Source organism: Nilaparvata lugens, chromosome 14 (assembly GCF_014356525.2).
Source record: "Nilaparvata lugens isolate BPH chromosome 14, ASM1435652v1, whole genome shotgun sequence".
In the NCBI taxonomy this organism is placed as follows: Eukaryota; Metazoa; Arthropoda; class Insecta; order Hemiptera; family Delphacidae; genus Nilaparvata; species Nilaparvata lugens.
Window position 1 is genome coordinate 22,165,981 of NC_052517.1, and position 18,663 is coordinate 22,184,643.

Here is an 18,663-nt window from a genome sequence, read left to right on the forward strand (position 1 = left end):
ACATATTCTTCTTTGAAATCAATTTACAGGCAATTTTAATGTTAAAATCCTAGTTGAAATAAAAAGTGGGTATGTCTCAATCTAAGAATTTTGAATGATATACTCCCTAAGTGACTACATTCCCAAGATGAATATATCTGAGAACTTTGATTGATATACTTCCTACAACAAGATAATACTTTCTCAAGATATTATTTATTCATTTGTAGATATTATTTCCTTGCTTTCTCCAGATTACTTGTTTTGCTGCTAGATGATCACTAAACAGAGTCAGATGCACTCTAATCTGTGAGCATTGGTTATATGGCAACTAATGATGTTATTTGGGAATGTGGTATTCAATGAAAAAGATGTTATTTAATTAAGTGCAGCTAGTCTCCAACTTGATTTTTCCACAAAAACATTGAACAAGTTGAAAAAAATGTGGGAACGTTTCTACTTAGATGAAGAGTGTGTTTGTGTGTAATATTAGTGTGAAGTAATGAGTAATTTCTAATCATATTATTTTAAGTGAGCAATTTCTGTATTTTAATATCTGCTTATTCTTATTTATTTATATCTGGTTATTTGTGTCCAACGGATCTTGAAAACAACTCTAACGATTTTCACGAAATTTGAAACATAGTAGGTTTATGATATAAAAATTCGATTGCACTAGGTCTCATCCCCGGGAAAAATCGTTGAAGGACATGAAAATGATAATAATTATTCATCCTTGAAATAACGGATAATTTCATCCACAGTCGAAAGAGAAGATATGTGTGCGTGGGAGAGAAAAATAACTATTTACAGCTGTTTTATCTATTAGCAAGAAAATAATATTATCTAAATTTTTTTATTGACTTGATCAAAATAATCTGATTTGTTGACATGATATGATAATCATTCTAAACTAGAGTATATCATAATTTTCAAAGTTAATAATTATTTGACAATTCTAAGTGATTTGTGAGTGTTAATTTGTTATTCAATTTGGTTTGTAAATAATAATCTAAATTAGAACTTTTTTGTTTTTCAATGTTTGGACTAAAAATTGAACCTGAATTCAGGTGTATGAAACATAATCTACTTTCTGGACTATTCATAGTGTATAAATCAAAATTCTGGGAAGAAACAGTTTTGGGCTGTGCCTGTTAGTCCTTCCCCAAACATTAAAAAAATTGTGTTCTTTTTATCAATAGTTTATAAATAAATAATGAGCAAAGCTCGGTGCCCCGATATTTATTTGTTGATATTAGATGACTCTTTCTTTCTTTCTCATAAATTTTGAAACCTACTACTGTCACTTGTACAATAATAATAATTAGAAAAGAAAAAATATATAAAAATTAATTGATGTGTTATGTTTTGTGTTCATATATCCTAAATCAAAAAAGCTATTTGACCATTTATATTGTGATTCGGCACATCATACTGTGAGCATTCTTCAAATGGGGAGCATTGATGTTGTCTATATTAAAGGAATCCTGATACATATCTTGATGTAAACCTTGCAACAGACACTATAGTGAGGTCCACGTTATAATGGCAGTATTTGATAAACATTGTTGTTGCTTTCCTTGTCTATCATTCAACAAAGCAGATACCACTATCCTTCTCTAGCTCCACAGCATTGCCTCATCGTTTTTCAAAGACATAAATATATAATTGATATATTGAATTTCAATTATGAAAATTTATAATTTAATATTTGAATAATATGTAATGTATCAGTGTGATGATTAAAATGTAAATGACTATTTTGAAAGAAGAATAAACAGTTAATAACTGCTATACTGGTATCAGCTATCTTCTACAGAAGGAAGTGGTGAGACAGATAAATGGCAATGCTGTTTCCCTATCAAAAAACGATATAAATAATTTTTTATCTATATAAATTTTAAGACCAATAATTGGTTATATTTTACTGATATGTTGGAGGTAAAATATCGATATATCACAATCAAGAAGAAAATATCATATATCGAGATCAAGTTATCCAGACCAGAGTTAGACCACAGTATACATACAGTATGAAAACTTGGCTAGTACCCTGGCACAAAAATCCGCCATCTTGTTAGGAAGTGCTGCATTGTAATATAGTGAGGTCCACATTATAATGGCAGTGTAGGATTGACAATACTGTTGCTGTCCTTTTCTATCAAACAACAGGACAGAAAGTGCTATCTCTCTCTAGCTTTGCAATGTTGTCTATTTGCCAGAATATTTAATTTTTACTTTTGACAGTGACTGTACAAATGTAAACAAACAATTCTCAATCGCCATTTTTTTCTTCATTCTATCAAAATACTTTAGTACACAAGTCATATTATAATTGATTCAAAATGTATTTTTGAAACAATGAAATAATTTTTAGACATTATCGTATGAGATACACAAATTAAAATACCTGAAATGACATTTTAAAAGTTGATACCTAACCATTCTAGACTTCATCCATGCTTCAGTTAGCCTACACGTATAGGTTAGACCTACTCATACCAGTATAAATGATATTGAAAGGTTATTTCAGAATTATTTCCATTGAAATTACTCATTTTAAATAGGATTTCCATATTTATATTATTTTTAAAAGAAATTGGTATAGAATACCTACAAAATAACTCAATTTCTGTTGTTTTGAAACTCAGATTGGTGTATCACAGCTTTTTAAATTAGCTGTCATTTCAGGCTTGTAAAAAAATAAAAATCTGATCTCAGTTATGGAAGCAAATTTTTGAATCAAATTATGAAAAAATATATATTCTTGATTAATTTGACATTAAATTGATTATTTTTTCAAGGAAATGATAATTATTATTAGATCAAATTTAATGGGATGAATTGAGTAACAGCTGTGTACACTTAGTGGCAAAATGGAGAGACTTGGCAACGTTTTTCTCCTTTCTTTAGTCACTGCCATTATAACGTGGACCTCAGTATAGTGATGGTAGGTATTGATGGATGGATGGCATCGATGGTAGGTACGGATCACTTCAATGATCCGGATCAATTGATCTCAATAATAATAATATATTAACTCAAGAGCTTTTACAAACATAGAGTTTCGTCATACAGTAATTATAGTTAATACAATATAAATATAAGTTCCATGTCAATAGTCCATTCAATATAAGAATCTTATCACAGCTTATCCGTTTCACTGCTGAGTCAGTCCAGATCATAATATTAAATTAATTATAACAGAAAAAAACAACATATCATCCAATAATGATCAAAACAATACCAAATAATAACATTTGTATCACAGTCGAGTCAAACGGAGATTAAACAAGAATCAATCACAGTCAGGTAGGTCAAATCACAGAAACACAGCATAAAACATAAATAGTCTATACATCAATATCACAGCCTCCAGATAAAAATTAATTTATTGAATAAAATGAGTTTCTTTCAAACCACTGATGCAATTTGATCTTGAACACATTTAATGGAGCATCTCACAAATCAAGAGGTAGTTTGTTGAAAAATTTTATACCCCAAGAAAGCCAGTGGTCCTGAGTCTTTCTAAGTCTGCATCTAGGAACATTAATATCATGACTGGTTTCAACTTTAAACCTGTGAAGTGAACCTCTTTCATTATGTTGTAACGGACTTCTCTTGACACTTATTAAAACTGATAAAATATAAAGACTATGCACAGTTAACAGCTTCAACTCAACAAATAAAGGACGACATGTTTCCCTGGGAGGCTTACCTAGCATAGCTCTTATGGCTCGCTTTTGGCACAAGAGTATGTCATTTTTACACTTCAATCACTGCCACGAGCCAATCAGAAGACCAATCAGTTGGATTGGAACTTCATAAGGTCACATGACGTATCTATAGTGAGGTCCACGTTATAATGACAGTATTTGATCAACTTTGGTTTTGCTATCCGTGTCTATCATTCGACAAAGCCGGTGGTACTATCCTTTTCTAGGTCCACAATGATGCCAATTATGTTATTGACAGTGTAGAAATATAATTACGGTAATGCAGAGAATCGGCATCGCTATTCTTCTATCTTTATCTACTGCCATTATAACGTGGACCTCACTATAGTATTTGCGCCATGTAAAAAGCATTGGTTAGATGGGCGTTTTATTGACACTTTGACAGTTTCCATTCTGTACCTATTCTGTGGTTAGACACTATCGCTTAAACAATTCAGAAAAGTATTTTGCTCGTGTATTTTGTCCATTTGGATAAATTTTGAATACTATTGCCCCTTTTGTATTCAAAATTAAAAATTAAATAATAATATAATCTCCCCTGCGATGGATTTAGGAGTAAGTAGCATACTACTTCATTTGGTATTATTGTATGAAAATCAAGAACCTACGACTAACATAACCTGTAAAACCAATCAATTTCTAATATTTTTTAAACGAGTTCTAATAATATTGAAGTTTACTTATTATGATGAATTTATAGCCTATAAAACATTAAAAGCACACTGCTACATTAGCCTACTAATAACAGGAACAAATATCCTATTTATGACTGGCAGGTAATCCATGCTTTGCCCTGAGGAAACTTTTGTATTTTGAAATGCTATCTGCTTTATCCAGGTAACATCAAAATAATGAATAATTATTATTTTCTTCATGTGCCTCAATTTGTTAGAATTATATTATTGTGTAACTTTTCAACTTTATTCTCTATTTCATCTGAAACTCTGAAGCATCATTGATTGTATTTCTATGGCAAATAAATTGAATATTTTTTACTTGGAAAATTGTCAATCAACAGTCTCACCCTCAAAACTGCTCCTATTCCAGTTTATACAACACAGTACAAAAATATGGGTGTAGCCTTTATTCTATAGAGTATATTGAACAAGGTAAGCTAGTATAAAGCAACATTTTCAGTGACTGTTGTTAGGATAGTAAAGTTATAGATGTCCTGTCAAGAGATTCTCACCTTTTCAATTTTTTTTTTGCAAAAGTAGGTGGCTGCAATGCGTTGACACCTTACTCCGCCATTGATGCTAGGGAGAGAGAGAGAGCTAAAGAGCTGCAACTGAGACTTGACATAGAATTAGTGCACCCAGTAAAAAACCTTTAAAAATGGTGGGAAAAACCTAGAAAATTGGAAGAAAAATTTGATTAGTATACTTATAACTAACAGAGAATGATCAAAAAACATACTTAAAACTATAAATGTGTTTACCCAGCTCAATTGGAGCCTCGAGCCTAGCCTTCAATTCACATGACATGTACACAAAAACACAATAGAAATACAACAAGATATGCCACCAACAAACCTCGATGGAAAAGTTTTGGTGAGGAAATAGGTTGGTTGAGAGAAAGAGACAGAGTGGACCTTCAAATCAGTATGCCCAGCCCACTGAATTGAGATCCTAGCTCCAAGTGATCGACAGTTAACAACCACCCCAGGGTCTGGCTGCATTGGTGGATGTCATTGCTGTCTTTCACTCAAATAAGGTCCTGAAAAAGGTGGATTGGTTTTTGGGGAGAGAGACAGAGTGGACCATCAAATCAGAATGCCCAGCCCGCTGAATTGAGATCCTAGCTCCAAGTGATCGACAGTTAACAACCACCCCAGGGTCTGGCTGCATTGGTGGATGTCATTGCTGTCTTTCACTCAAGGTCCTGAAAACGGTATTTCAGGTCTGTTGGTGCATTCAAACAAACCGTGTGTGGTGAGGGACCTTAGCTAGATCTACAGATGTGCTGAAACCCTATCCTTAATCTAAAAAGTGTGCTGACTGCAAAATCAAATATAAATTTCCTAATACTTCTGAAGGGTTCCTGAGGATGGGGCGCATATTTTTGAATAATTTTAAGAGGAGTGAGTTGATCTCACTGAGCTGGAAGCATAATCAGTATGCCGAGCCCACTGAAATAGGCCTCCACTCTATGATTGACAGCAATTGGTACTCAGTACAGGGTCTGGCTGTATTGGTGTGAGTCGATACTGTCTTTCATACCTCATCAAGAATGGACAGAATAAGGGATGCTATATATCTACATCGAAAACAACAATACAAAATTAGTAACTCATTTTTACGTTAAAAGGAATAGTTTCAAAATATGTCAGACTTCTATGCAAAAATTATGAGTTACTCAAAATTTAAATTTACTTTTAAAACGATCAAACTAATGATGAGGTCAGGGCCAGGGAATCCATGATGATCCTCGATGATCCTTGATGCTCCTTGGAAGCCTGCTGTATTAAATCTATATTTAATCTATATGTATTGGTGTTTGAGTGTGTGTAAAAAAACATGTTTAGGTACTGACAACAATTCCTTGTAACCTCACACACATTCTACTTTGAAAAAACCATAAATATAATCTCTGAAAAGAAATTAATTTATGGGAAAATGAAATCTAAAGTTATAATTGAAAGCAGAAAGTGGATATGACTCAATAAAAATATGAGAACTTCTTCAACACATCTACATGAGAGATATCCACTTTTCAAGTTTTAAGATTGGAACAGTTTCAAATGAAAATAGTGTTGGACAACTCTACTGTTGGGGAAATTGTCTCATTATCTGAAAACTTTCAATGGTTTCCCTATGACATCCAACAAAATACAACAACAAAACCGCGAGATCTGAAATCTTTTGAAACGACTACATGACAACGATGTAGAACATCCCACCAGTAAAGCTGTACAACACATCACTTCAAATCCAATACTTGTAGCTGAAGGTTGGAAAAATTATTGTGAAATAGTTTTATAAAAGAATTTGATTTATTATTAATGTGTGTGAGGACATTTTTGTGTAGTATGAATATTTGAAATCGCTGACTCACCAAACTGCACACAGCTCAAACCTGGAAACAAACAAATTAGCAAAATCAGTCAAGGAGATCTGAAAAATAACTAATATTCAATCAATTTGGAATGAAAGTAGTTCACTATGGTACTAGAGTAAAGCTAGTAATTTCTCTGTAACCTCTGAATCAGCTACAGAATAGAAATGAATTTTGCCTCTTCAAGAGAAAAATTGAATTTTGAGAATTTTATATAAAATAAATAGTAAGTAATGCTTGAGAGATTAAGTATATTCAATTGACATGGTCTTGAAATGAAGATGTAGACTCCAGGTGAAGATCAATTTGTAGAAATATTTATGTCAGATCATAATATTTATGAATGGTATAAACTAATTGTTCAATCATTAGTTTTTTAGTAAAATGTAGAATGTCTCACCTCATCTTTGTTGCGGATGCGCCCTCCCAGCAACCAGCAAGTCCAGAATCCAAAGCAGTTATCATCCAGTCTTTTGAGCACTTTTACACAACACTGCACTACTTTCACTAGACTTTACACTATTTAAATGCACTCGCGGAACGCGTATCCATTTTTGTGCGGTACGGAACACTCGCGGAACGCGTATCCATTTTTGTGCGGAATGTTCAGAGTTCATCACTGTATACAGTGGGTGATAGCTGAAAATACAAAACAAAAACTATTAGAATGATGCAGTAGTGACACATCAACAAATCAAATCTATTTTATTGATCAGTCAAAGTGTCACTGTACTAGGAATTTGAAGTTCTACACTAAAATATTCTAACTATAGAGGGATTAAGGTCCGAACCCACTAGAATGTATCATACCATGACCGTGCCCGTACCGACACATGCAAAAAAATATTCTTTGCATCATTTGATATGTAATGCACCCATTAGACCGTTCCGTCACCGGCCAAGCACGGAGCGTGCCATGCACGTCCAGGTCAACATTTGTCGGCCAGTATATTTTGTCTGTGACGGAACAGTCCTTGCATGGCACGTGACGCCTGCAAACCCCGTTGTAACCGCGTATGCACCGCGTTGGTAACCAGTTCACCGCTACATTCTCTTGCTAACTGACGCGTTCCCAACAACTTCTGACGGGCATCATACGCGTATCATACGCGTATCATACCCGTATCATACGCGTACCATACGCGTAATGTACTGGCATAGACCGCTGTTGATCCGGTGTAGTGGGCATAGTTGTTATTTTACGTGCCTGGCATGGTCTGACACGGTCCGTGTCTGATACGTTCTAGTGGGTTCGAACCTTTATCCTGCAGTAAAGCAGACTGGACTCTTGTTGCATTAAATCATTGGAAAATTGAAATGAAGTGACATCTCAAGATTGAAAACATCCTGCATTGCATTCGTATTTATTATTTTTTTTTTTGTTAAACTAGAAGCTTATTTTCAAGACTTGTATAATTCACTCTATTAATATTATTTCAGAATTGATTCAATTAAATTAATCAATTTTATTTTTAAGATTCCAACGTTTATTGTTGAAATTCATCTTCTTGAAGACTGTGATCCTCAGACAAGTCCTTGACTCTTAGACAAGGTTCACAGATAGAAGTAAGCTAGAGATCCACATCTATACTTTTTGAAAACATGTCCAAACAATATGGAAACATATTGTTCCATAAAAAATTAATAATTTTATTATTCCTCATCTAATTGCGATGTAATTAAGCTGTAAGAGAATGCAGTTGATTAGAAACATTGACATAAAAATTACAATCAATTTCATTTATAAATATCAACGTTTTTTGTCAAAACTCCATCTTATTGAAGACTGCAGACTCTCAGACAATTCTATTTGTCAAGAGGTGATAAATAAAGTAACTTTGTTTGAAGACATTCTCTTGGTACCTATATTTTCCAAGAGGTAATAATATAAAATATATCATGCTTTTTATTACATTGGCGAAAGTTCATCTCGAATGAGTCTCATGAGAATACAGCAAATAGTTAAATTCTCTCAAAAAATTATCATTTTTCGAGAATAAGTTATAATTTAATATGGATTCCGTTCAGTATTCACTTAATTCCAAGTCAAAAATGCAAAAATATTCATCACTTACAGTAGGCCTACTATATTACTCTAAAAACTAAATTACATTTGTTGGGTCTGCTCCAGTATTATATTGAGCACTGTATCCCTTTCACAGGAGAATACAGTATATGATATTATATTACTCATTGCAAGTAGTGGATGGACATTGTGGTGTTTCGGACTCCACCTAAACTGTGGATCCGTGGTGTCCCAATCGTAGCAACTGCAGGTGGAACAACCTCGAGAGGTATCCTACCCCAAATTGAACGATTAAAACTAACTTCATCACTAACAACTATTTTTCAAGATAATTATGATTCCATCCAATCTCCTGCTTCTTTTTTTTATTAATTTGGGGATATCCGACTGATGGTTGCTACAAATTTAGGCATAGAGTTATCAAATAATTTTGTCAAAGAAGGAGATGAAGAACTTATCTGAAGTTTTGGAACTGCTTCATGTAGGATTAGTCCATGATGGCTGCTTCCTTGATTCTCTCTGCATCCTCTTCGAAGACTGAGATTGATGAAACTGGAAGAAAAGAGGGGGAAAATTGGTGTTTTTCTCTAAAAATTGAACTAATTTGTAAACTGGAAAGAGTTGATTTAGGGGGCAATAAAATAATTGAAACTAATTGAGGGAGAAGGTACAGAACTGTAGTTATTTATGTTTAAAATAGCATGTGTTGGCACCTGAAGAAGTAGAAATTTGAAAACTAGGAATTGGACGGGTGCGAGAGAACATCCCTGCACAACTCCCTCATTTTTGGATTGGGTATTTGGTCCTTTCTCCCATTTATCAAGTTTTTATCATAAAGAAAGAATATCAGCGCTAGTAAGCTGGCTATTTCTATGGTTTTATACAAATTTTTCAAGCTCTTATCCAGATACTATTTTTTGTCATTATCAAATGCATTGTCAAGGTCAATAACTGATGCATTTGGATTATTTTATTGGGGGATTGACTTATAATTCTTGGCTTTGTAACTCTGTTTTTGAAGGGTTTCAATACCTAAATATTTTCTGGTTATTTGAATTCAAAGCAAAATGGCCGCTACAAAAGTCAGGTCTACCAACATGATTCTACCAGAAGAAAGTATTGATTCAGTCTAACGTGGAAATGTGTTCCAATTTCATGTTTATCTACTGTTCGTGAAGAAATGAAGAGTAAAATTCTCTCTAGTTGTTAATTCACTGATTTTTCAGTAAAATGCCTACAATACTGTTTGAAGAATGATTTCTATATACGCATGATTGAAAATGATGATAGACGAGACATGACTTTCATACATTCTCCAAACAAAAACTGAGGTATAATATTGTTTAATGATGTCAAAAATTTCTGCATGACTCCAAATAGTTTCAAAATCTGGAGTATTTTACTTGAAATTATCCTCATACAGCTGAGTTCTGTCGTCTGCAAAATCTGACTACAGAGACGACATCTTTGAATTCAAAACCGCGGAAAATTCAATATCCCTATGCTCAAGAACGAGATTCGATAAAGGAGGGATATTCTATTCAATAATAGCTAAATAAGCTTCCAAAGATAGTATTCAAAGAAGCAAAGATGAAAAATCCTATGAGAAACCCTTCAAGATGAAATTTAATGATGCTATCGAAAATTCTTGACAAATCCAGTTCCTCATCAAAGATTCCCAGATTCAAACAGCTGAGTCTTGTCGTCTGCAAAATCTGACCACAAAGACGCCATCTTTGAATTCAAAACCGCGGCAAATTCAAGATCCCTATGCTCAAGGAACTGATGCAATAAAGGAGGGATATCTCATTTAATAATAGCTAGATGAGCTTCTACAGATAGTATTCATACAAGCAAAGATGAGAAATACCATAGGAAAATCCTTCAGATAGAATTTAATCAATGTCATTCCTTGGGCATCAAGAATTCTGGACTAACCCAGTTCCTTATCAAAGATTCCCAGATTGAAATCAATCTATAAAAATCTAGAGGCTCTGGACACAATTTACTCTGCCCTAAATTCTAAATTTAGGCCTTTATAAGTCTCCAGTGGTCTAAAACTCACTTTGAGATTGTGTCTAAAGCATTTAAAATGGCTTTGTCACTCATCGTCTGAGGGGCTTTAAAAGTGAGGTTAGGTTCCATAATGATCACAAAAAAGGTTTATTGCCCTATTTTATCAAACATATTCTCAATAGCTAAATGTTTACTACTTTAGGAAACTCTGGACCTATTTTATTATTGTCATGGGAATTCTGTGGCCTACAATCTAGGAGTAATCCTAACCTCTAAAAAAGTGAGGTTATGTAACAGATTCTGGCAACCTAATGAGATCCAACAAAAACTGTCATTATTCCCTATGTAGGTTGCCCATAACGACAGGACAAGTGTGTACACACATGTTGTAAAGGCTTCAAACAAAGCCGTTGGCTGACGACGCAACATGAATGACGGCAATGTGAGTACACACTTGACATGTCTTAAGTGGCCACCCTTCAGACGCCTATATAGTTATGACCAAGAGGTCATATCTTTCATAATACAGTACGCCCTCTATAGAGTCTGACCTTACAGCACAACTACTTTATACTATAGTGAAATCTATCAGAATTCCTCAGTTTTAATATGTCTATAGTGAGGTCCACGTTATAATGGCAGTGCTTGATTAGCAATGGTATTCTTGCCTATCATTCAACAAAGCAGATAGCGAATGTAACAAATCATAGTGTTGTGTATCAAGTTGAGATGATACTGATCATATTGTGATGATTGAGATGATACTGTATCATATTTTGTTGATACTGTACCATGTTGCTGTATCACGCTATCTCTTTCTCGCTTTGCTCTGTTGCCAGATTGTCTTTTAACAATGTAGAATTGGCAATTAATTAACAAAATATTTCATCTTAATTATGTAAATTCAATATGATATTATTAAAAAACATTATTTACTGCTTGATAAAATATAATTGTTAAACGAGAGTTAACTGTTACTCATTTTGGGGTGCTACTGTAATCACTAATTTACTCTCAGCTATCCCCTACTTGGGTAATAGACTAGTTACATGAATTTGAGGGGATTTTCAGTAGAAAACCCTACATTAAACAACTCACACGACTCAGGTGGAGAAGAGACTGGACACTAGTGGAGAGCATGTGTTTCTAAATGGTGACACTCAGACCAGTCGATTCTAGTCTCCGCGACGTCACCATTTCAAAACACATGATCTCCACTACAGTCCAGTCTCTTCTCCATCTGAGTCGCGTTTTAATATTACATCAATAAACCTGAATCTGCTACCGTCTATAGAAGGCAGAGGTTTGACAACGTTTTTCTCCTATCTTCCTTCACTGCCATTATAACGTGGACCTCACCATAGTGATATTTATCAGAATTCCTCAGTTGTAAACATGTCTAGTTACAAACACATCAATTTTTGGACGTCCTAATAAATTCTATTAGATTGAACATAACTTGGCAAACACTTCATGTGTATCTGCACACACACACACCATGCGTTTGACAAGCTCTGTTCAATCTGCTACAACTTATAAGGACGAAAAAACATCGGACATCTAAAAATCGATGTGTTGTAACTAGCTAAACACTTACAGTATCCATCCAACCAATGCTCACAGCTTCAAGTGAATCTCACTAAGACTCTAACATAGTATTCATAGGCTCTTTCAAGTACTTTATAGAGCCCTACATCTCACTATATAGAGGAACCCAACCTGACAATTAAATCTATCACCTATAATACTAGGCAATACCGACCTGCACCGCTCTCTAATGCCTTGCCAAAATGGAGATAGACGCGCTGCAATGGGCCGCACATTCCCACATATCAGTCAACACATAATTTCCATCAGTTCTGATTGGACTCAGCGATTATCATTAGTCCCATTACAACTGATTGCAATTATATTCTCACTGATATGTGCGAATTATCAGCAGTAGAATGACGCGCCAAAGTCTGCTAACCGAATTAGAATCGCGCAGTATGTGGCCAAATCGCTGCTCTTATATTTATACTTAGTAAATAGACAATATTCGCTTGCCGCGGCAATTTGCTGCTCAATTTACGCCGCAGTTTAAGCTTGCAACATAATAGAAATAGCACATGAAGATATCCCATAGTTAGGTCGTTTATATTCCAAATTTCTTCTCCAAATACTGTCTATTATTAGTGCTTTGTTCGGAGTGTAAGAGTATAAAGAACGGCACAGTATAAAAGTGCGTACAGATATACGCGCCGCGAACATGAGCAATTCACTTTTCATCAGCTGACTATATCTGTATTTTTACAGAAACGGTAAGATACAGATATAAAATGCTTGGCATCAGCTGATTAAAAGTGATTTGCTTATGTTCGCGGCGCGTAAATCTGTACGCACCTCAAGAGACTGCCAGCGTCACATAGCTTCACCAAAAACAACTATTAGGACTATCGGCTTCAGTTAACACTCACATTTGCAACATAGACACCCTATACACTATCTATGATTAGTGTGTTGTTGGGAGTGTAAGAGTGTAAGAAGGGCACAGTATGAGAGACTACCAGCGTCACATAGCTTCACCAAAAACAACTACTAGGACTATCGGTTCAAGTTAACAGTGACATCTGCAACATGAACGCCCCATACCACGGGAAATCTTCTTATGCTATTATATTCTCTAGTGAAGGTCAGTTTCCATTACCACAAATCCCAGAGACAAGTTGCAAACTAATCATTGATTGCTATATTCTGGAGACAGCTACATGTTGGGATACATTAATGTGTGGCAATGGAAACTGGTCTCAAGTAGTTAGTAGTAGCATAGAGAAACAATAGCATAAGTAGATATCCCATGGCATAGGGCATTTATGTCGCAACTTTTACTGTTATCTCAAGCCGATAGCCCACGTAGTTCTTTCCCGTGAAGCTTTATGACGCTTGAAGTCTCTCATATTGTGCCGTTCATACACTCTTACCGGTCAAAACAGTAAAAATCAACAATAATCGACAGTAATCGGCTTGGGATAACAGTAAAAGTTGCGACATAAACGCCCTATACCATGGGATATCTACTTACGCTATTGTTTCTCTATGGTAGTAGACACATTGAAATGGAGTGCCACCTCGCCTCGCTCCAATGTGCGCCACTCTCTCTTCAATGTTGACAGTACTCTGTCAATAGTCTGCGCTTGCTTGCTAATCAAGAATCAATCTTATACCGCTCAATTTATGTCACTTTATAGACATTAATAAACATAAATCTATCAAGTCTGTGCCCTAGATTTAAATGAGTTTATGGACTAGATTTAAATGGGTTTATGGACTAGATTTAAATGAGTTTATAGACCAGTTCTTCCAGCTCGCCGCACACAGGGACATTAGGAGCTGCTAAGGGAACGCGGAATTAGAAATGTCCGCAACTCAAATGCACATGACATTTCCAATTCCGTGTTCCCGCCACAGCTAGTGGACGCTACTATTGTCCCTGTGTGCAGGCTGCTTAAAGGAACGCTATTAAATCAACTCTATACCAACTCCAATACGTTGCTTCAAAATATGCTACCTCCTCGATCGATAGAGGGACTTCATCTCTGATTGTTTTGGGGGAAATAGAATCTCAAGGATTGCTAATTAAAAGCCTCTGAATATTTCTATAAATAGTATCAGTATATTTGATTCTACCTAATAGGATTCTGTTTAAATACACAACTCGGGAATAATAACTGGCCTCCCGAGTTTGAAAAACATTGGCAAATGATTTCTGCTTCTCTAATTTCAAGCCTGCTTTAATTATCAGCTTCTGTATAATATACAGAGGCTCTAACGTAGTTTTAGCCGCTCCACCCCATGCAATTATACCATAACTAAGAATCGATTGAACATAGGCAAGATTGAATTTTGTAGTGAATATATCCTTGGATATAGAAGACGTGTTGGGGTATTTTCAAGTCAACACAGAATGAATCAACATAATTATAAATTGGGTTTATAAAACAATAAAGCATTTCAACTACTAGAATGTCCTTGCTTTGAAAATCATAGCAGAAATGAACTGGTCTTGAAGAAATAATGATAAAATCCTGAGATCAATTCACTCATGAACCAACTCTTCAATATAAATTATGAATGAAATAAAAATATGATGACGAATGAAATGAAATTAATGATAGAATAAAAATGAAACAATAAATGATAAAATATAAATAAAACTATGAATGATAAAATAAAATGATGTTAACCAAAAATAAAATTTTATTACAAATTAATAAATCATAAAATAATAAGATGAATGCAAAAATCATAAAATGAAAATGCGCTTATTCGGTGAAAGTAGAATAATTATTCCTCAGTATTGTATAGTTGACTGGCGATTCCCTTTCCTGTAATATAAAATTGGAACAACGTTTAGAGCTTTGATTCATTTTGACTATTTCCTCAACAAGCCGTGCGTCTGCTGCTAACTAGAGGTGCTCTGTCATGCCAAAAGCATCACAAACAGCAACAACGGGCAGAGAAAAATAATAAATGAAAAAAAAAATGGTGAAAACAAAACAAAATAATGATTGGTGAAATGATGAGTTTCAAACAGCTCTGATATGCACGACAAGGCAAGCAATCAAATCAAGTCACAACAGGTGAGACAATCCAGTCGAAAAAACGACGCCAAAATGCTCATAGGAGAATGGTAACAATACTATGAACAAATCTAAATGTAGCTTTCAATGAGTAAGGCATCACAAGTTCAAGCAGAAGATCAAAACTATCAACCATTCAACTCAAAACATTCCAAGTAGGAGCTGCGTGATATTACAAGTTCGCAGAAGAGTGCATAATATTAGTCTAATATACGGTTATTTACAGCAAGCAGACAACACAACAAAACAACAAAAAAAGGTGAAAAGAAAACCAGACAATAGAAGGAGAAAAGCCAACATGCTAAGGTTAGAAACGAGAAAGAAACTACCCACTAGTTAATAATCATTCACAGTGTCATAATTAGTCAGGATAAACTTCAGTATTACAAGGCTATCTACAATAAAGATCGTTGCAATTCTAGTTAGGAATGCAGCTACAGAGTTGAGACCATTGATTTTAGAAATGAAAATTTTCAAGAAAATATTTTCATACTATTTTGATGTTTTAAACAACATGTTGTCAAATTATTCATGTTAATAACCAATTTTGTTCATTACTGACTGGAGTACATTGGAGGAAAATTTTAAAGAAATTTCTAGAGCAATGCGGGAAGATCTACAAAGAAACTTAGAGATGCTTTACAAGCCCAAGTCTCTTAGCAACCTCAGATGCTGTACAAGCAGTCTACTATCATAATTTTTTACAATTTTATTAAATTACTGTCTACTAAAACCGTACAAGCTTCTCCCAAATCTGTTAACATCACGGATGATAATATTTCAAAAGCCTTATCAAGTGAGAAAATTTGGGAATGAATCGTAGATCATTGAAACTATAATAACACCGACTGACGGCGCTAATAGAGCCATCGAGGTTCAGTTCAAATTCACTCATATTTCTACCGGTTGATTCTGTTTATTTTTAAAAGCTTCCAAAGACTCTTATCAGAGTATAGAATAGAATTATTACTGCCTTTATTTTTCTAGAGAACAAGATAGGGCGCAAGTATAAGTTTAAGGCTGGCCACTAACGACAGGACATGCATGACTAAACATGTGTTTGTCCCTGACAAACATGCATGTACACACACATGCTTATCATGCATGTCCTACAGCTAGTGACCAGCTCAAGAATATGGTTGTTAATCGCAGGATGCATTCTATAATAGGCAAGCAGCAACGCAAAGTGCACAATCAAACATCACACAATTCAATCAACCAAAAATTGACAAAAATATTGTAAAAATCATCAACTAACCTGAAGTGAACTCAGTTTGGTGGTGTATAATGAATGCATCAAGTTGTGAAGTAATCCAAGGCTGCAGATTGGAGATGAGCAGTAACATTCTTCCTCAAGTCTTCTCAAGTCGTCGAGGTCTTCTCTCAAAGCAGTGAGATTCCTCTGCGCGGTCATTCTGCTTCCAACATTCCAATACACTGCAAAACAACACACAATGCTTAGCATACAAAGCCACAGTCTACAAATAATACTACACAAGTGGAGTGACACAAGGTAGTTGAAATAAGTGGTTGACACAAAAAATAATTTTATTCAATAGAAAAACACAGTCATATATTACGTCTTGTTTCTGAAAAAATTAAATTTTATTAACAAATACATTCATCACAAAACACATCAAAATTAATGAAGAGATAAATGAATAGATTCACTACTAAATTAGCTTTAGGTGCAAGAAGATAGATTGACCGACCTGTAACAAAATAATTTCTGACAGCGGAAAGATTTTGGAAAAAGCTTTTACAGTAAAAAGTATTTTGAAACAAATTCTGATAACAAAAAATGTTCCCGCAGCGGGAAACGGTAGTAGTAGAATTTAATTACAAGTTTTCCCTTCAAAATTTTTTTTATGAATTAAACAATTGATTGATAAAAGTTTCCCGCTTCTCGCATGATGGACGCATAAAATAATCACCTTCAAAGAAACTATGAATGCATAGGAATTGGTAGCAAATACTGTTTTTTCTAAATAAATGAGCAAAATGAGCAACTAATTTTTAATATCAAACTCTAAAACACGGTTGCACAAAAGCCGGTTTAATTTCAACCGTGATAGATTTCACAAGATCAAAAGATTTTGAAAAGACTACTTCTTTATTTGGTTCTTGTGGAGTTAATCACGGTTAAAATTTAACCGGCTGTTGTGTAACCGCACTAAGGTAGGCTACATAAAATAATAAGGTAGACTAGGTCCAAGTGGGTCTATAATCACAATCATTGAACAAAATTACGAGTTTATTCTAATAGAAATTAATGTTAAAATAGGCCTAAGTTTGTTTCAGTATTTACTCAACACTATTCAAAAGAACAATTGAGATCGGTAGACGACAAACTAACCTTAACCGGCTTAGTGCGGTTGCACAACAGCCGGTTAAATTTTAACCGTGATTAATTCCATGAGAACCAATCAGAGAAGCCGTCTTTTCAAAAACGCCGTCTCTGATTGGTTCCCGTAAAATTAATCACGGTTATAATTTAACCGGCTGTGTGCAACTGGGCCTTAGAAGTTTAATATGTTTACAAGTTGAATACGATAATTACTACTGCTGACGTTAAATTAGCCAAAAATGATAATTTCTACTTGGAATAAATTGAACCAATAGTAAATTGCTTATCTTGTATTAAATCAATTTTAAATCGGAAAATTATGTAACGATTCAAACACCCCGCTCTCATAGGATATTAATTATTAGAATAGCGGAGTCATCACTCAGGCCACAAATTGGACTTTTGAACTGGTGAGCTGAGAGAGTGATGACCGCGTAGAGGCGAAACTAGAGGAGAACGTTCCGAGACGCGCTAGAGGAATTTGTGCTTGAGATAGTGAGATGTAGTTTTTAGTAATGTGATTGAGGAGTGATTATGTTTAGAGAGAGAGAGTATAGATGTTTGATATGGGATTTTTTCAATAGAGTGAGATTACTTTGGTGAATTTGCGTATTTATTAATAATATTATCCTATAAAAGTAGCAGGGCCAGGACCCTAAAAACCTGGTGGTGGCAGCTCTACTGGAGCACTGTCATGCTCGCCACGCACGCCACAATTATAGCCTAACCAAAAAATGTCAAGTTAAATTTCAAAAAAGTTTACGATATTTACCTATAAATGAAAAATCGACATTAAATAACTCATTCAGTACTATTTTGAGCCTAAAATTGATTAATTATAGCTAAAATCTCTATATAAAAGCTGTACAGTAAGACTAAATTTTT